The sequence below is a fragment of the Passer domesticus genome, chromosome 13, assembly GCF_036417665.1.
Source record: "Passer domesticus isolate bPasDom1 chromosome 13, bPasDom1.hap1, whole genome shotgun sequence".
Lineage (NCBI taxonomy): Eukaryota > Metazoa > Chordata > Aves > Passeriformes > Passeridae > Passer > Passer domesticus.
In genome coordinates, this window is record NC_087486.1 from 12,459,071 (window position 1) to 12,479,812 (window position 20,742).

General features: G+C 38.0%; 1 protein-coding gene across 1 annotated transcript in view; it reads left to right on the plus strand.

Annotated features, from left to right (window-relative positions):
* The first annotated feature begins 229 nt into the window (after window positions 1-229).
* The window catches only part of TENM2 (teneurin transmembrane protein 2), a 1,348,016-nt gene continuing 1,327,503 nt past the window's right edge, over window positions 230-20,742 (plus strand). The window contains exon 1 of the mRNA XM_064387797.1: window positions 230-414. The gene's annotated coding sequence lies outside the window, so the exon portion shown is untranslated. The remainder of the gene's footprint in view (window positions 415-20,742) is intronic.

Genomic DNA, 20,742 nt, shown 5'->3' on the forward strand with positions numbered 1-20,742 from the left:
AAGCATGAAAACAAAAGCAACGTGGATTCCATCTCAGAGAAGAAGACCCAGCGGGGAACAAGCTGAGGACTGTTCAGTTTTATCTTTCTTTTTCCCACTGTAAATCTCCTTTGATACCAGAAAAGGTGCAGTTCACGCCTAACGCCTGGACTCACATGATCCGTGTCAGCTTTGAGTGACTGCTGCAGGTTCCTGTGACAGTGCTGGAACAGAGCAGGCTGGGCCTGGCCTTGGGCACAGGCTGCACAGAACACCACTGCAGGAAAAACTGCACCAGCAGGAAAGATGGTTTCATTAGTGTGTCTCCTTGTTCCGTGGATAGAGAATGCCATATTGGATATTTCCCTCCGTTAGCAGAACCTGAAAATTCAAACACAGTGTCGGGCTCCAGAACTGTGAAAGTAAACCTGCACAGTAAGAACAACCTTCCAGTAATATTTTCTATTCAGTGTATTTCCTCTATAGTTTTTGAAAATTCGGGCATATTTTTCAGTATTACATCAAGAATATGAAGGCAGGATCTATTATTAATTCACATCTGAAGTCCTTTACCCATTATGCCATCAGTCTTGAGGCTTTGAGGCAATAATACAGGCATCTGCTTCTTTCAGTGCAGGGAGGCACCTGTTAGTTTCATTGGAAATGCAAACATACATTTATGGAATGTCAGGTGGCTGAAATGGAATTTTTATCTATTAAGGTTCATATTTAAAGCTTTTTTCTTTCTTTTATGTGATTGTTTTTTCCTAGCCTAATTAGTAAACACTGCTGGTGTTTCACATATATTAAGTGTCCTGGAAGCTGGAAAACAAAGTTCTTAAATGATGGTGTAGTTGGTAAAGGACTGAAACCTGACACATTCAGACAGAAAATACTTGAATTGTAAGGAGCTGAGCATTGGAAAATTGACACAATTCCTTAAAGTCTTAATACCAGAAGAGACAGGTGTTGTACTTTAATCACACTAGAAGAAACAGCTGATGTATAGTGCAACAGCAATAATTCCAAGCTAGAAGCCTACAAATAATCTAGCTGCAAATTATATTGTCAAGAGAATCAAAATGCTTTGTAATATATTCTAATGCATATTAATTTGAGAGCCCTATAGGGGACAGTCTTGTTATTAATACACAGAGGAACAGATGTGATAGCATATGGTTTACCAACTTGTATTTATGTTAATTCTATGTAAATAGGATTTTAATAAGGTACCATTAGTCTATAGCTTCATTTTCCTAATATATCCTTCTTTGAAGATGATAATGGAATTATCTAAATTGGGGTCTAGGTTCATAGGAAAGGTTAGTGGAAAGAGTCCATTTTATGAAAGACATAAAAGGGGGTAAAAAGGATCCCTTTTTGAACATTTTGTCATCATTTAAGCTTTCAGTGAAGACATTTGAATTATTTTATTCACCAATTCTGCCGTTTCTAAAAACTGATTGTTACCTACTCTTACCATTTTTAGGTTCTTACATATTTTGTGTTGATTTTTGGTAGTTTGAGCTTCTCATTCAGCTGTCTTTGGGAAACTTCCAAAATTTTCTAGAATGCCATAACATTTCCAGCATTACCTTGTATCTGATGTCTATTGAACTTGCTATGCAGCTCCTCTCTGGCTGTCAGCTGGAAAAGCTGTGAGTGCATTTCTCAGTTAGCTCAGGCTTCTCGGCAGCTTTCTCTGGGGCACAACTTTTTTTAATTATGCTCCCAGGCACTGCTTGGAGCCATTTCAGTTTGTGATGAGAACAGAGTAAGCAATCTGTGTTCCTGCAAGCAGGTGAGGAAATACAGCACTAATCAGCACTAGTGCTTCAGATGACTTTGGAAAAGTTTCTGCCTGCTATTAGGAATTTCTGGTTTCAATTGTTGAATCAAACTTTTGTGCCACCTTCTGTTGAGCTGCACCATTATAGTTGGGAAAATTAAGTTTGTGTCTCTGGCCTAAAAAGCTCCGAGTTTCATTGCCTAGAACTTCCAGTTAATATTGGAAAACTGTAAATTGAGGAAAATAATTATTTCTTTCCCCAGTAGAGTTATTGCTTTCTTCTTTAAAGAAAAAAACTTCTGAAACTTATTTTGCATATCTAAAGAACAGGGAGCTTGGGGGTGTGAAGTGGAAATGCTAAACTTGTTTAAGTTTAAATGCAGCTTATAAAGCAGTCTAGCAAAACTTTGTTGTGTAGGTATGTCAGAAATACTTTGTTTGGGTTTAGTTGGTTTTATTTTTCCTCGAAGTTTAGAGAAGTTATTTAGAATACCCCATGTGCCAGCATTCTGTGATGATGTTTTGAACAAGACAGCAGAAGGATTTGGAATTGTAATGATTTGAAACATGCTGATGAAAGTGATATTTCATTGTAAATACCAAAAAACTTTAGGGTGCTTGGCTCTTCCCTATTCTGTTCCTCAGATCTTGGGTGTAATCAAGGACCCACAAAAATAACAGGTAATTCTTTTTAGCAAAATTCTGCTTCTATGATGTAGTAGGGAGAACAGGAATGCACAGTAATCACAGAAAGGGTAAGGCTGGAAGGGTCCAACTTCCCTGCTCAGGCTTTTGGAAATAGCAAATATGCATCTGGACAACTCTATGGAAACAATACTTATGACACAAGAGACAATGAAAATACTTTTATGTTTTGATTCTCTAGACAGATAAGTACCCTGGAAAAAAGTGAAAACTGAGCAAAACAATTTTAAAAAATTCAAAGTTTTGTGTTCCTGTGTCTATATTTATAATGAACCATGCTGAAAGTGGTCAGCAAGGCATATTTCCTCTCACCACGAGATGCATCTCTGCTCATAGTAAGAAACACTGGAGATTCATAAGACTTCAAAAGTGAAAGGACTGTTTGTGTCACCGGCAGCAGGGGGATATCTGATCATACATCTTTACCTGACAAGAGGTGGCAATTTAATCTGACAAGTTTCCTGCCAATGAGGACAGCTTTAGGAGTTCAGCTGCCTTGGTAAAGATTTGACATGTCACTGAGGGATGTTGTGCACAAGCTTAGCAATAAACTGGAACTTGCTAATGCAGTTTAGGGTAACTGTGAAAATTTATTAGAAACCAGAGCCTGTAAAATTACTGTACTCCAGAAGTGTTTTTCCTTCCCTGCTGAATATATGTGGTATTTAATGCATAACACATATTTAAAAATTAGTTTCCTGATCATGTAAAACAAATCTACAGTAATGCCCATGAAATGGCAAGGAATTCAGTTAAAAACATGGGAGAATAAACAGAATGAGAGGGCTGCCTTCTGTATTCAGAGGAGAAGCCTGTCTAAACTGAAGCTTTGATTGCTGAATTGATGTGTCCTGCTTGGAAATCATGTTCATGTACCTGGACAGGCTTGTGGACTTTAGAGGCATGCAAAGCTGCAGGTGCTATCTGAGGAAAACTTGCAGCTGGTCACCAGGCTCATGATGTGGGTACTGGACCAAAGCTTGCAGACACCTTTGAACAGACATTCCAAATGCTTTGTTAATTCTGGCTACCAGCTGAACATCAAGGAAAAATAGTATTTTGTTTGTTTTGCAAAAGTAACTTGTTTCAATATGAAGTGAAAAAACAGCAGCTGCTTATGGAATAAATAAGTTTGATATGGGGATTTTTGAGGTGCTTGGGATAAGGCATTCCTAATCCCAAATGGTAAAACAGATCTTGTAGCAGTTCAGCAGTCTGAGATGCGTTGACAAATGGCACCTGGAAGAATATTAGTTATGAACTCACAAAATTTGTGAATGAACTTCTGAATGACAGAACTGTGCACAAAATGAAGACAGGAAAGAATTGAAGGCTCTGCCACAGTGCATGTTCAATCATAGAGCCTTTTTTGAATAGTTTCCTAGTTAGCTCTTGATAGCTTTTGGACAAAGGCATATTTCATACATCTACCTTTCCTAATGTGGATATTTTTATAATTTCTAACCAGGCAGTCATCTTGAAATTTCATGGTAGCAGAAAATGGTATCATTGCTTGAAAATTTCTTTGGTTGCTGAAGAAAGATGAATCATTGTACTCTTGCTGCACACTTTGTGGCTTCAGCTGAGGCAGATGTCTGTCTACAATAGTGTTTGGATAGATTTTTATAGTTGTCAATATTAAGGTGGCTTATGATACCAAAATCCTGACTCTTCTTTCTAATGGCTACTTTAGTCAAAAGGGGAGTAAATTAAATGTCAGAGCCTGTTCCAGAACAGATATAACTTGGTACATATCAAGGCTGGGAAAATCCCAAGAATGTTTCAAAGCTGGTTTAGTTTGTCCTAATTTGTTCCTTTTATTCTCTTAGTACAGAGAGACTGTATTGATCTCACAAGTTAATGAAAAGCCTAAAAAAAGTCTTCAGAGAGTCCTTCCAATGGCTTTCAAACACATTACAACCAATTAGGAAACTGAGGTCACCATGGGTGTCACTGGTGGCCAGAGCCAGTCTGAGAGTGCACGAGGGAGCTGTACTCAGGGTGGGCTCACACCTTCCACCTGGCTTTGCTGCTTCTGAAGCTCTGTTTCTCTCCGTAGCTGCAGTTGCTCACTAATTGCACACTTTGGCTCTCCTTTTGGCATATTTCTGGCATGTGGTGACATCAGCAGTCTAATTGTATTTTAATTAAGAGTAGTTCACGGACTCCAACAGCATGTCCTGGCAGCTGGGATCTTGCTGGGGAAAGAGGCTTGAAAGAAGGCAATGCAGTTTTGTAGAGTAGTGCTTGCAAGGGGACACCTCTCTAATAAAATTCTTTGGACAGCAACCTGTATTTTGTAAGTGATAATAAAAGCGCAAAGGTCAGTTTGGGAACTTGGGTTTTATGTGATTTTATGATATTAGGCCTGATGACATGATTTGTATTTGCTCCTGACTCTTGAGATGGGTTCTATAATGCTGTAACAACTTGGCCATGGAACTGCAGAGAGTAAGCCCTGTTCAAAGCCCCTTCGTGTTGGAGGTTTTGGTAATGAACAAGAATATCCTGCTTTGAGCATAGTTTAACTGTTAAAATATACTCAAAATAGATCAGAAATTAAATGTAAAATCAGGGGGGGTTTTTTGTTGTTTAAACAAATATTGTAATAATAAAATGAATATGCAAAATGGTGTCACAGACTCCAGGATTTTGCTGAGAAGTCAAAACTGTAATTCTTAAGCAGATTATTTTGTAGGGGGCAGGTAGGGTATGTTTGTTCCACCAGAAAGTTCCTTCCTGGACAAGTCTTGCTGTCATGCTTGTATACATCTGTTCTTTGTCTGCCAGAACTCCACTATTGCACCTGTGCTGAACCTGCAGCAGCCCCACAGCCTTGGATACTTTTCTGCTGGAGGGACTGGTGAGCTCCAGTGTGCAAGAGCAGCTTAGCCAGAGCCACTCTGGGCAGAGCATTGCTCAGACTGTTTTACCCACCTTTGTGCTCTTTATTTGTTTCTCTCCCCTGCTGCTTCGGGGGGGATCAGCTGTGTGTTGCCAATTAGGCTCATCAGCATTGTCAATAACAGATGTGAAGCTCCTGGTAATCCCCACCCTTGTTAGTGGACTGCAAGGGCTTCTGGCTGTTTGTGATGAGATTTAACCCTTATCCCCCACAGGGAGCCAAGTCACTCTGTCAAAGACCAGGAGTAATTTTATTCTGCTCTGTATTTTAAGGATTCTTTTACCACTACCTTAGTCCCAGTTGGTTTGATTAGACTTTGGTTTTGGCTGTGGGTTCCAGCTTGCAGGAAAACATAATTAACTTCATCACAAATCAATATGAAAATGATAGTTGAAGAACTCTGCTTCAAGCTAAAGGTAATTGCAAGAGGTTTCATTATCTGTCAAGTAGATTATTTGGACATGTTTTGAAATGCGAGCTGCAAGCAAAACTTTTCAGTTACCAGCCAATATGCCATTACAGGGCAGACCTGAAAACGTGTTCATTAGACAGGATGCTCAAAGATTTCAGCTTTTGCATGCTTGCTGTCACTTTTGCTTGGGGCAACCCCTCAATGCATGTTCTTTATTTATTCCAAGATGAGGCAACTTCAGTGCTTGTGCTACAGTGACTCTGCTCCTCCCAGGGGAGTGATTCTGTTTAGGGAGAATGTAACACTTGGTGACTTCTGCAAACTAGTAGAAATCAAAGTGGTCTAGACTGTAAATTTGTTCCTGTGAAAATCTGTCTTGCAGCGTACAGTTTTCCTGAAAGTGCAAGTTCTACCCAATCTTAACATTTTTGCCATCTTGCTAATGGCAGGGGCTGTTGGTCTAAACATGCCACGGAGCCTGTAGGTGAACAGGGAATCTACAGATCTGTTCTCTGGCCATTAGGCAGGAGTTGGTGAGTGTCACAGCAGTGTGCTTGTGTTTTCCCTTTGAGCTCAAAAATAATATTGGAGGGCTGCCACAATAATGAGTCTAAATTACTGTCTAATTACTAATAGTGTTAAGATAAATATTTAGCATCTGAAGTTACTCTCTCATGAGCAACCTCTACAGAGTGACACATCAAAGTATTTATGTGCATGCTATGGACCCTTGAAACTGTGAACTAAACAAGTAAACAAAATCTCAGCTGAGAGTTTGGTGAGCCACTTGCTGGTCTGAGCAGCAGCCAATGACAAGATAATGCTTGTGAGCCTCTACCTTTAGGTGCCAGTGACAATAAGTCAAGAACATGGAAAAGCATAGCACAAAATTGGAATTTAATTTCAGAAAGTATCATATTTTTTTTTTAAATTTGGCAAAGACTGTATGAGAGCCTGAGGCATAATTTCTGTGAGGAAGATGAATTATAGTGCTAGAGAAATGCATACTGATCTGAAACGAGCACAGAGTATTTGACTCGTCTGAATTGCAGCTCTGAATAATGATCTTGTTCTCACCAGTAACATTCTTGATGCATTTACCTATTGAGATTGTAAGTGTTTTCTGGGATATCTTAAAGTCTGAACTCAGACTAAAGCAAAGCACTTTGCTGCTGCCAGTTTTTTCATTAATCAATGCAGTAATTTTTTTCAAAGCTGAACAGAACATCCTCTCAGAAATTTTAGTAGAAATTTAAATACCAATACAATACCATGGCTGATGGATTATTGATTAATAACAAAGTATTAATCCTTGGGATATTGAGTATATTATGAAGCTATTACACTGATATGAGTGCATTCCATCTCATTCATCATTAGCAAGTTAAAAATTATGTGTTTGATGCTTTGTCAGCAAAATTTTGTTGAAATTAGATTTTCTCAAGTTAACGCCTACAACAAATTTCTGAAGTGAGTTATGAATCACTTGAAATGAGCTGATATCAATTGGTGAGTGCTTAGGAGTTGATACTTCAATTCTATCTGAGGGAAGCCTAGGTTTTCTGGAAGGTCACCTGTAAGTGTTAGACCTTAAAAAGGAGTTTAATATCATATTCTATACAAGGATGAGTTTGTTCTCAATGATTATTTTCCTTTCTATTTTGCTGAGCCCACTGGGATCTGTGGAAAAAGCATATCATGGAAAAATGTACACTGGGGTGAACATACAGGTCTGTTTATGTCACTTAGATTGGCAGAACGAGGAGTCTCTGAAGGATGTTTAGTTAGAATAAAAAGTGTCAACTGCAGATAGAGCTTCCATCATCAAAAGTCACATACCTTTGCCTAAATTAGGATTAAATCACAATTGCTGCATAGCCCTGTGTGTTAATTTGTACTTTCTCTGTATGTCTGAAAAGTGGGTTTTCATTTACTCCTATCAGTTCCTGAGTTGATATCTTTGGGTTTCCCATGGCAACAGATTTCTTTGTGACTGAGCAAGTATCATTTTCTTGCTTTGGGTGTTTGCTAAGGTATGAATGCAGAGAAACAAAGAGATAGTAAAATGCACTTTTCAAGGAATTCTTTCTTTGAATCTTAGCTGTTGTGTTTGTTGTTTTGGTTTAAAAAAAAAAACAAACTCAAACATTAAGTTGGTGTATGATTTCTTATCCATTTAGTGCATGTAAATACTTCTAGGTTTGATAGCAAGGGTCTTTGTAAGCCAAATGCCTTTAGTGCTTGAGATCAGAATATTTATTGTTTTTGTGCTTGGCTTGTGATAATTTAAATGCTTGGAAGAGGCTGTGATGCTAACTACACTAAATACAACTCTAGTCTTCTCTCTTTGTAGAGATATCTAATTTTATTACTTCTTTTGTAGGCAATTTCTGTGGAAAAGCCACTTTTTGCCCAATAAATTCAGTTATTCTAAGATTAGCTATGTCCACTTCTTCTGTCTTTATAAAAGCATTTTTTAATCCCCAGGAGTTACATCAACAAAATGTGAGATGCATCCTAAAGAGCAGGAGGTTCTCTTCCAAGAGACATGGTGTTAACAGAAACACAAAGTAGTAAGGAATTAATCTTTACTTTTTCTGATTTGTTTTATTATGTATAATAACTCCCTCGGGCAACAAGAGTTAGTAGTTGCACTGCTGCAATTTGAAACGTCCAAACCAATGGGATGTAAGGCTGACACAACTGTCTCATAATCAACAATCAGTCAGAAATCAAAGCAAGCACAAAGGCAACATTTCACTACAATGGATTTCTGCGCTGATGAAAACACACATAATTTTAATAGGAATTTTTTGTTACTACAACCCTATGAGATCTGGAACTTAGATTGTTAGGACCAACTTGACTGTGCTATGGACAGCTGCTTGAGTCAAGTTTGAGTTCACTTTCTCTAAGTGGCATGATCTGCCAAGCTGGTCTTTCTTCAAAAAGCCATAGGTGCAAGTAGTTCTCTGTTAATAATTGTTCAGTGAAAAGGAAACAGCTTTAAAAAATAAAATACAATAAAAAGAAAAAAAAAGAACAAAACCTCTTCATGTAATTTTTATTCTTAGTAGAAAAAAATAGTGTTTGTAACAAAGAGACAGAAGCAGATAGTGATGCAATCTCCAGGCAGTACTCTGTGGCACTATCTTGCAGTTAGACAGAAGCCAATTTATGTGCAATTTTTCAGCCCCTAAATATTGCAAGAGCCAATTGCAAATACCCCTTACCCATCCAAGTCACTTTTTTCTTCTACTATCTTCTACCACAATCTTAACCCAGTGGATATATGTTGCTAAGTACTTGGAATTGTGGTACAGCTTCATTCTGAAAATGTGGACTTGTTCTTATTTTTGTGTCATACTCTGCCTTTATTCTGTCACAGAGATTGGAAATCAATGAGTTTGACTATGCTTGCTTAAGTGCCAGGATATTTTCCCTCTTTTTGAGTCAATGTGCTGTAGCTCTGTGATAAGTAACATCAAAGCACATTTTGTTAATTCATTACTCTCCACAAGGTTTAATGTTTGCTGCTCTGTATTCCTTAAGCCTGTCTTACCTAAGTTTTGATATATGAGAAATAGGAACCTGTCATTTCAGTCAATTGGTTAGTTGTTAAACAAGATGGATATTGTTTGAAATAACTTTGTCAATACTGTTCTAACTGGTTTAAAAGTGAAGGAACTGTACAAAATCTGGTAGAAGGGTAGCAATGAACTGCACATGTAAAATCTGAAACTGGAATCTAGGCTTAAACATATTTATAAATTAAAAATTATAAAATTTATTACAATATTTAAAATAATAAAATAATAGTTATAAATTAATTAATAAAGTATTTATTAAAAGTCATACTTGCTTGTTCAGTACTTGTCACATGCTGGTTTCTGTATGCACAGTATGGATGGTCATACAATGTGGATAAGATAAGTCTTCAAAGTGGCCTGAATTATTATACTTTTGTCCAAAAGTTAGTTAATTTTCTGTTTTCCTTTTTTGTTCTTGTTTAAATGGTGATTTGCAAAAAGATGCATGATGTCCCCAAACAAACCCCCTAGCAAGCATAACATTTGTCAGGCAGTAATCACTGCCAGTGCTTGAAGGATGAGATTATTGCAATGGAACTAGCAATGGTTGAATTAGCACCAAGCAGCTCTTAGTTGCAAGGCATTTATTCTTCATCAGGATGCAAAATTGGAAGGGCATCTCTTCATATGGTCATTTTTTATAGGAGATATTAATAGCTATTTGTTAAGGTTAAAACTTGGGTACATGACAAAAGCTCTCATCAACTCTATTGTGTGATTGATAAAGCGTGATATTGATGATTCATCACAATAAGGAAAAAGATTAAAATCTTTGTTTAATAAGATTATTTTTTGTCATGTATTGAATTATGAGAACCCAACACCATAAATCTTTGTTAGAGAGGGAGGATATTTCCTTTGCAGGTCTGCTGATCAGATTTCTGCAAAACTGTTGACATGTTAGAAAGCAATTTAAAGAAGAGAAATACCAAATAGTCACCTTCAAAATTGTGTAATTAGAACCAGCTTGCTTAGGTTGCTAGTAAACTGCTGCAGAACTGGAATTCTCTGTGGAGTCTGGTTTTAAAATTCTGTGGTTGTAAGGAGAGGACTTCTTTCAAAGCACCAGCGTAAAATTTTTGTTCCCAAGGACTTTAATCAACCATCCTCTAGGCAGTGGTCAGTTATGGTTTAAAGGATATTTAAGGAATAGGCACCATTTGACTATGCAAGCATGTTCAGTTTTGCTTGTGGAAGAGATTTTGGGCAAACCATAACACTTTCCTTCAAATTTTGAAGCTGGAGCTCTGCATTAGAGCCTTCAAACTGTACAAGAGATACTGCATTTCTCACACTGCTCATGTTGTGTCTCTAAGAGCAAAGCCAGGAAAGAATTTGGAGACTTTTTGTTGCTTATTAGCTTGTAACCAATTTAAGAAATGCACATTTAAATATGTCCAACTACTTAGAAAAACCATTTCCATTGTTTTATACAGATTTTCACCCACCTTTTTTGCCTCTTAAATATGGAGCACTTCTTTATCAAGCAGCAGGAAGCTTTATAGTGTTTTGCACCAGTCATTTTAGTGTTACCATAAAACCTCCTTTCCCCTTCCACCTATAAAGCTCATAATTTGCTGCAAGCTCAGTGGAGCCGTTTGTAATATTATTTTAGGTTTAGTCTTTACCATGAGCCCAATGGGCAGATTTACTCTGGAAAATGAGACTATAGGTTGAATGGGAATTTTTTGAGTTTGCTACAGGGACAAAAGTTTTTGCTGTTGCATGTATACTTGATACTATGTCTTCAAAGTAATCAGGTTTTAAAAATTATTGTTTATTAGTCCATCATCAAACTAGCATTTTGAAGAATTCATGTGACTTAATCCTCTGTGTTTATATGAAGCACTATGACTTATACAGAAGTGTTTATGAGGAATGCTTCTTGAGGTGTCTGAGAAATGCAGACTTACAAAGTGCTCAGGCCTGGATGATGCCTTGACATTAATTTCAGAGTAAAAAACTTTGATAGAGCAATTAGAAATAAATTGAGTGGCTTTGTTATACCTGGCAATCTGAAATTAGTTTGGTTCATTAGTTCATTATAGCTTAAGCTTCACATTTAAATATCAAAACTGTTGTAATTGTATTTGCAGATTAGCTTTGTGTTTTTCTGCTTTTTGTGATACATGGGCAGCTGTCATTGCTAATTTCAGGGAAATGCAATCAGAGAGAGTTTAATTTCTTGCATGTGCAGATTTTTTGCTATGGTAACAAAAGCCTTATGAAGCCTTTTGTCTCTAGATCTCACAACTATATAGACGATGGCCTACCCTTGAACCATAGCTATGCAATGTTCTTCCATGGTGAAAGGTTCTCTATTGTAAGTGAGTAAACCAACTGGGTTTGTTTTGACATTTATGAAAGGAGGGGAGGGAGAAAGCACAGCTTGGTTCCATTAAAACAATGACAATTCCATTCTAAGTATTGGTTTTGAATAGATTGGGAAACTTAAAGCTCAACTCTGCACTGAAAACTGTCCCTTAATGCAGGTTGATTGCAAGAATGGAGCTCTGGAAGTGGATTGTGTGTCTTTCAGGGTCCCTTCAGTGCTGCCACCTGCCTCACCACGGCAGGGACCGCAGTGCCTCCACATCAGTGTGTTCTTTGATGATATTTGCATAGATAATCTGATAAATAATACCTGTGACTTACTGTGTTTAGGGTAACTGGCCCAGCTGGGTCATGTCATTAGTGATACAAGCTTTACATTAATTACTGTTTAGGTCCTTAAATTGATTATGTGCTTTGACAGTCAGCTTGGAGACTCTTAGTTTATCATTAAGACTTGTCCTTGTAATCTAAAGAGGCCTCTTATTCATGCCTGTTACTGTAATGTCCCATTCCTAAATGAACTTCTACCCTTTGGGGCCTGAGCTAAATTCTTAAAATACTTGCACTGAAAACTTCCAGTTTTGAATGAATTCTTGTGAATAACTCAAGTAGTTGTTATGCTACTTAAGTAACTGCAGCTGGTTTCATATTCTCCTGTGGGTTTTTTGCTTGTAATACCGTAGTTTTTAAGCAAATCTCTTCAAAATTACCTGCTAAAACATCTAGCTGGATCAAAAACAATGTATTGCCTGAGGTATTTGCCTTATTTAGGACATGTAGTTTGGACAGCAAAGCAATGAGCCTCAGCTTCATGAATAGTCAAAGGAGTCTGAAGAAAACCCTCCATTAATTTAATGTTATGATTACCCATGTGTTATTCCTAGCCTTCAGTGGATCCTAAGATGAGGACTTGCACATCTAGTTAAATCATGCACTCCCTTAAAGAATGGGTGTTCCAATGTCTGCAGTCTATTTTTTTCTTCTATCTTTAAATGAACATCTTTTACTGAGCCTCCACACCTCACCTGTAAAGCAGTATCTTCCCTGACACCAGTCCTTGTCAGCAATTCCCAAGCCCCCTGGAGGAGCTCTGGGGCAGGGTCTCTGGCCTATATCTTTCTTTAACATTCATGGACACTGTATTTTTTCTGGCTTTCTGCTTGAGCCCACTCAAAGACACTTTTCAGCTTTGCTGCTTGCACATTACTCTGCTTCTATGTTCCTGAATTTCATGTTTTTTTATCAGTAAGGATTTTTCCTCTGCTGTAATCCAGTTGAATCTGGGGCCCCATTAAATTAATAGCTGATCAGCTGATTATGGAAATTAAGAATGGGAGTTTAGTTTTGTATCCTTTTTTTTGTCATCATGTAAGACAACTGTCGCCTTTGTTACTGTAGGACACAGGACCTGCCCTGCACTGGAGGGTGCAGGTGCCACAGGCTGAGCTGGGCTCATGCTTTGGCTGCCTGGGCCATCATCTGTCCCTGTCCCAAGGTGCCAGCACAGCTGTCCTCTCCCAGCCTGTGGGCTGAGAGCAGTGAGTGCCTGCAAGGGCAGGTGTCTGGCTCTGTGAGCAGACGCTCCTGCATCTGGGTGCTGTTTGTCACTTTAATGAGTTGGCTTCTCACCATCTCTGCTCTGAATTCCCTTAATGTGCTTGTAACCACCAGTCCCATATTGTGGCCACAGGCTGATTTATGGGTTCCTGTCTTGTTGACCACTCTGCTAGATCTTCTTGCGTGCTGCTGAAGCACATGGAATGTTTGGTGTGGCTTTAAAGCACCTGAACAGTCTAAATACCACAGTGGCCAAATTGTGCCTTCTGCCCCAGTGAATATCATCTGCCCCCAACAAACTCTTATCCTTTCCTGCACTGGGTCACTTAGCCAAAAATAATACTGACATTCAGAAAAGAACTTTGGAGTTCCTAGAAGCTATTGGAAAAGACCAGGAGCTGCATATGAAATTTGCTTCATTTGTTAACAAGTGGGTGAAAATATGCAAGAATAAGATTTCAGGTAACTATTTACTCTGCTCTGCAGTGTAAGTAGCTGGCATATTGTTGGAATGCTTTACTTTTGACCTTCATCCACAGGACCCCTCTCTTAGAGGGGATTTCTGTGTGGTTGCCTGAGGATGCAGGATAGCTACACAAAAAACTGGATCTCAGATATTTGTACATATTTATTCATTATTCCTTCAATAATACCTTTTTACTTCAGCTGGTTTATATCTAAGCTGCTTCTAAATGCAGCTTATCTTTTTAAAGCCCAGGAAAATGGGCATACAAATATGAACATTTGTTAGGGAATTTAAATTTTTAACAAGGTTTTCACTTGTCAGTTTCCTTACCTGGATTTTCCTTAGAGATATTCCCAGGGGAAAAGCTGTTACATGAAGGGCACTGCTTTGCTTGAAAAGGCTGAATACTAAGGATGGCTGTTCTATACTGAGCTCCTCCAGAGAGCTTTAACAAAATTGCTGCAAGCAATATGTTGGAGAGGGATGGTGCTGCTGAGGCCAGGTGAGGACAGAGCTCCCAGGCCTGCAGTGCTGTGCAGGTGAGAGCACTTGGTGTTGGCTTGAGCTGATGTTGTCGTAGCAGAGAAAAGGTGACTGGGGCTACTTGGTTTTGACAGACTCTCTTCTTCCCCATCATGATTTTTAGGGTTTTTTGTGATGAAGATTTTTCTTCTCACAGAGAATATGGTTACTGAGAAACAAAACTTCCCCAAATGGGATATTTCCATCATGTCCAAACCTGCACAAAGTACTAAAGCACACACATTCAAACTGGCTGATATGAGAACCATTCTATCCATGGATATGCTGTAGCATGGTTTTTCAATATCTACATATCCAGTACTGATTTTTTATCAAAGTTATAGTTTAGTTTTGTACCAAAAAATATTTTGTCAATTTCTTATTAATAAAAATATTTTTGAAGGAGAAATGCCAGGTTTCTCTATGGGAAGTGCAATCTTGTGGAAAACATCAGCTGATCCTTCATTAGTAGATGTGTTTCTTTTTTACCAATAGAAGAATGAATTATTTATTCAGTTTCTCTAGAATTTAAATGCTGAAAGAAATTGAATGGACTCTTTAACTATGCCCCTTGGTAGACAAGAATACAGTTAATTTCTTTCAGTTTTGTCATGGACAACATAAACATGCCAGTGCCTAAACAACTAACTGGGAAATACAACACTGCTGAACTTAGTGCAATATGAACAGAATTATTCACTAAGACCTGAAATAGATCTGAGTGCAGCTAAGTCAGCGCTGCAGTGCTCCAGGTAATGGCTCAGACTTTGAAAATGAAAATAACCAAAGCAACTTGAATTGATTTTGCTTCAAACAGCACAACTTAAGAGGATAAAATTGAAGGGAAGATAAGCAACACTATGTTGCACCAATGCTTAGTGTTTCTCCAGGGGGTTTCTCCATGTATCTGCTTGTTGGCAATGGCTCTGCAGACCATGGCACTTAAATCTGAACGGTTGCTGGCAAAGGCTTTGTGCCCAAAAGGTAGCTGTTAGGTATTGTATTTCACTAAATATGAGGAATAAAAATGTCTAAAAAAAAAAAGATTAGGTTTAATTTAATATTTTCTTCTATGTAGAACCCTACGTAGAGGGTTTGTGTTCTTTAGATATGTTTTCTGTTGTGTGTGAGGTTGTTATTAGACTTGTGACTCACAAGGAAGAAGGTAGACAACAGTAATGGTATTCTGAGGGATAGGTTAATACAGCTCGGGTTCTGTTGGTAATGGGTAAGAGCAGAAATAATTCAGCTGGTTTGAGTCGTGACCCAAAGTTGTTTCTTACCTGGACAATGTGGTGTATAGAACAGACACATATTCTTTGTGAGTAAGAATTATTAATGCACGTTCTATAGGATAATGTGGATTTCTTAATCTGATTTTGGGCTGTGATAGTAGCAAAGCTTATATAGGGAGAGATTTTACCAGGAACAGAGAGGAGATATGTTAATGGCAGGAGATTAGAGGATGACAGTGAGACTAACTCATTATAAACTAAATTGTTGCTGTTCTTTCCTAAATCTGGAGCCACTTCCACTTCAGATTGCTTTGGGTACACTCCAGCATCAGTGAAGTTACTGCTGTCCCACAGATGTTCCAACTCTCCTCTTCTACAGCTATGCTTTGGGCATCTCAGCTAAACTCTGCCCTTTGATTTCTTCTTCTATTCCTAGATAAGTCACATCTCTGAAAATGTTTCCAAAGGTACTCTTTTAAAGGAAATAATAAGAAAAATACAACACTGTGAAATTGCTTTCTTCAATAAAGTAATTTTGCATTATTTTCTGCTAGTTTTGGGTTTGTCTTAATTCCAAATTATTTTTTTTTGTTAAGTGCAAGTTAGAGAAATGGAAGGTGGGTGAGGAAAATAAACCTTGTTGCTGAATCTCAATTTGAATTTAGTTTCTCTTCTGTAGTCACTGCTGCACTGTTGTATAGGCTGCTTATTGTTAGGTACCATGCAAGAAAGAACATTTAATTTCTTATTGAAGAGGTTTGGAGAGTTTTTTTGCTGGCTTTTTTGGTTTGTTTTTCCTGGGGAAAAAGTGCTCAAGCTGGCATAGCAGTCTTAGAAGACAAAAATGGAGTAATGGAGTACTGCATTTGTGGATCAATGAGCTAAGTGGAGATGATCGTGAAGAAACTGATTTATGGAATGGAGGAAGTTTATATCATTGCGACTGCACACAAGGACAAGGATGTCCAACAACAATGACAAAATCACCCTTTTATAGTTCTAGAGGAGATGAGTGGCCTGGTTCATTATTGACAAAAAGCATGGACTTGCTGCAGTAAATGAGTTCATTGTTTGTGGGCACCTGCAGAGTGCAGGCACCTTGGAGAGGAGCTGTCCTCAGTGAAGCTGTGGGTATTTACAGAAGTAAAGCTTTGCTGTGAAGAGCTGTAAAACTGCCAGAGGGCATAAACAATGTTTGAAATGCATTCAAACACACTAGTCATGAATTATAAATGTCTTTTTGTGACCCTTCCTTTGCAAACTGGCCACTGGGGTTAACTGTCATCTAGGCAGGGTCTATGACCCCATGGAAATGTGGTGCTGGATTACTTTGTGGTTCTGCAGCCTGGAGGAGCTGCCAGCAACAGAGGGAAATAATTACAGACAGACTTGAAGAAAGAGGAAAGAGAGAGCTTTCTAACTAGTTTTTATTGCATGAGTCTATTAAGAGAGGAAAAAAAGTCATTCTTTGAAATAATAATTTAAAAACCCACTTTAACTTGTGAAGAAAGAAATTGTCATCTTTGCTTTTTTATTCTTGTTATAACTTTTGATTCACATGGTTTTAATTTCTTTAATGCTTTGTAAATTATTTATAACAAAGAGAACTGGAATGCTTGTGCCCTTTTCTCAAAATACGGTAAATGGGCTTCTAATATTGATAACTTTATTTCTGTAAGGTGGTTCTACATTTTGATTTTATGCACAGCCAGGTGGCTTCTTCAACAGAAGACAAGTTGATATAGAAACACCACAATGTACACCACAAAATGTAGGTTCAAAAAAAGAAAAAAGGCCTGTGTGTCTCTCTGTGACTGTGTGTGATAACTTGTGCCTCCCAAAGGGACCGGGTCCGTAATTAAGTGAGCCTCAGATAAGCTGCCTTGTGAGAACTCCCTGAAACAATGGTGTTTTCTGTGCCTTCACTAGATGGTCTGAGGCATATCCAGATGTATAATTTTTCTAATATTTACAGTACATGAAGCCCAAATTCAGTTGGGCCATGCAAATAAGTTGTGAATAAAAACACTTTTGGAGTGAATGGGGTTTGGAAACTGCCAGGTACAGCAATGAGTGCCTGGTTTTGCTGTAAGTATGACACCTCTGGTGGTGTTTGCTGCATAGATCTGACAGTGAGGTGAGCTCTGCTGTATCCCAGCAGAAAGATGGAGTGTTCCACAGATTATACCTAACTAACTAAAAGGTGATTTTCTTTTTATCCTGCAGTGGTCATTGTCAAATCAGCCTGACTGTCTTGGACAAATGATGTTATTCTTTTGGAAAATGTTCTGAGAAGCCAAAGAACATGTATAGGAATTCTGTTTTTTTACTTTTTTGCTCTGCCTTTAGGAGATATGTCCTTTTTGGAAAGTTACCTTGAAGTTCCCATTGATTCAAACCAGATTAAGGTAAAATGCAAATAAAGGATTTATTTTCATAATACCTAGAATACACAGCACAGCTGCAAGTGTTTATATAGAAGATATAAATGAAGGAATAAATAGGTGGGGGAGAGATTAAATCTGAAAATTCTCTCTTTTGTATATCTGCTTTGCTGCAGCTGCTTTCCCAAAGAGATATTATCAGGGATCCTTTTTCTGTGTATTTCCTATCTCGGGGAGCATTTTTGAGAAAGTGACCTCTTGAATGCTCTGGATTACTTGTCATGGTTTTCATTTCTATACAGTAATTTTTGAGGATGTATAAGTGGAAAATGGATAAGGTAGAAGTAGCCAGTTAGTAATAAATTACTGTTTCTTACCTACTTACTACTTACTCGTCATAAACTGAATAAAGAAACACTTAATGTTACCTGATGTATTTGCAATAATTGAGTCAATCTGTGTGGAAATCTTGCAGTTACGATTTTAAATTGCACATTTTGGAGAAGGAGAATCATGAAAACTCAGTATTTTTCTGTTCCTAGGCTATTCTATGCCTTCCATATCCCTGCCAAAGACAGAGGAGTTTCCTAGTTATTCAATAAATCTGTGCTTAGCTGACAATTGAAGAATTCTGTGGGTTTTAGTTTGATTTTTAATTAAAATACCAACACTATTTTTTTCTGTCTGGAGTAAGCCAAGCTCAGTCCTGCAGTGACCATGGCCCACAGCTACAGTGGGGTGAGCTGACCTTGAGCATCCCCCTGAGCTGCAGCACAGTTTCTCAGCTGTGGCCTGCCCAGGGCTCTTGTCACTGGTGCTGCCCTCGAGGCTGCTTTTGCTCCGTGCAGCAAGTGCACCAGAAAAATCTGAGAAAATGAGAAAGTTGGTGTTGGCTGTACTGAGTAATGTTCTCTTTGCAGTGCTCTCATTTGGAGTGCAGTGCTGATGGCAGATGGGAGGTAGATGAGTTATTGTTGTCAGATTATTTTTTCAGTTAATGATTATGCAGTGCTTTGAAGAACTAAAGTGCTATATCACTGTTAAGTATTATTATTATTCAGTTCCCAAAAGATCACAGAGCAGATAAGGTTTTTATGATATTTTTCCCTTGGATTTTTTACTAGTGTGGTTGAAAGCAGAATGTGAACAGGCTCTTTGGCTGTGGCAGTTTAAATGTGTGTGATTTAAAAAAAGATTAGATGTGATGTTTCTAACTATCTCATTCAAACTCATTCCAAAACACTTCATCTTCTGAGTGAAACAGTTCTCCTGCCTGAAAATTAATCCAAAACAAGATTCTGTGCTAGCTGTGAAGAGCTGGATTGAGCTAATTCACTTGTTGGGTCCAATCCATCCATACAAATGTGTGTAATACAGATCCTGCTTCTCGTGTCATTGCCTTCTTGAGACTATGCAAGCCCTGCACTGTTTTATCATCTTTAATAAAAATTGAGGCACTGATTCTGAAGCTAGAAGCAAGACAGGTAGAATAATAAAACTGTAAAGCTAGATTATTTATGAATTTCAACACGTGTAGGTCTTTTCTTCCTCCAGAAAAGGATGAAACTGTACTCTTCTGTAATTCTGCCCCTAGCACACATCACATTACACTGCATCCCTCATCAATATTTGTTAACTTTAACCTTGCATTATGATCTTCTATCCAAATCCCCTGGCTTTTAGAGGTAGAGCCAAACCCATATTTGGGTTCTTTGTTCCCTTTCTGGAATGCTTTGGCAATAGCAGTTCCTGTTCATGTATTTTGCCTCCTAGGTTTGAAGCTGCATAGCTAAAATAAATTTTCAGTGTGAATTGTTGCAGAATTGAGCCAAGAAGAGCAGTTGTTTTGACTCTGAGGGAGACTTTGATTCATTGATTTGAGTCAGTGCATGCAGTACGTGAAGGATCTTTTATTTGGACACCGAGTACAAACTAAGTTAATTTTGGATGTGCTGTCGTCTCCTGCTGCAGAGTGGGAGGTGGGTGATGCCCACTTTCTTACTATGTTGTTTGCTCCTGGTTGGAGGGTGCTTGAAAAATACCAATTTTCAACACACATGGTTGAAGTTTAAGTTCTGATGAAGTTTCAGTGCTTGACAAAATTCTGTCAATTCTAATAAATTTTATTTTAGAAAGAGAGAAATATTTCTATGAGGAGAAACAGGAAACAATTTTTTTTTGTTCTTTTGGAGAGTGAAAGCTTTAAATTGTGCTATTGATTTATCATATTGAAATTTTTAAATGCTAAAAATTCATTTATACTGAGGGAAAAAATCCTTTGACATTTTCTTTCATAGAAAATAATGGAATCTTCATGACCTAGATTTCTTTGGCACAGCTGTTCTTTCAGAAAGAAAAACTTGTTACTACCTACCAAAAAATAGGAGATTTCATTTAAAAAGACCAATTATTCTCAGTGACAGTTATGATTTCTGGCTCAAATTAATTACATAGGAAAAGTCTCTTCTACTGTAAGGTTTTGGGAGCACTGGTAGAGACAGCTGGGAGAGTTCTTGGGGAAGTTCATAATAAACAGAACCCACTCCTGAGCTTTCTCTTTTAGCTGCCCCTGCTCAGAGATCAGGGTGGAGCTCCAGGTGCCATGTCCAGCCTCAGAAATGTTTGAGTATGTAGTTAATTCCTCTGAGTTTGTCTCTGAAATATATAACATTTGACAGTGGGAGAAGAGTTGAAAGAGGGAGGATGCTGCGCTTATTTTTGGGTTTGGGCTTGGCTTGTAGTTTATCTTGTTCCATTTCTCATTTTCACACTGTTAAAGTATCATGGTTAGTTGTGCTGTTGATCTTAATTGAAAGTCCTACAAAAATAATATTTTGAGTGCCTAAAGCAAAGGGGCTGGGTGA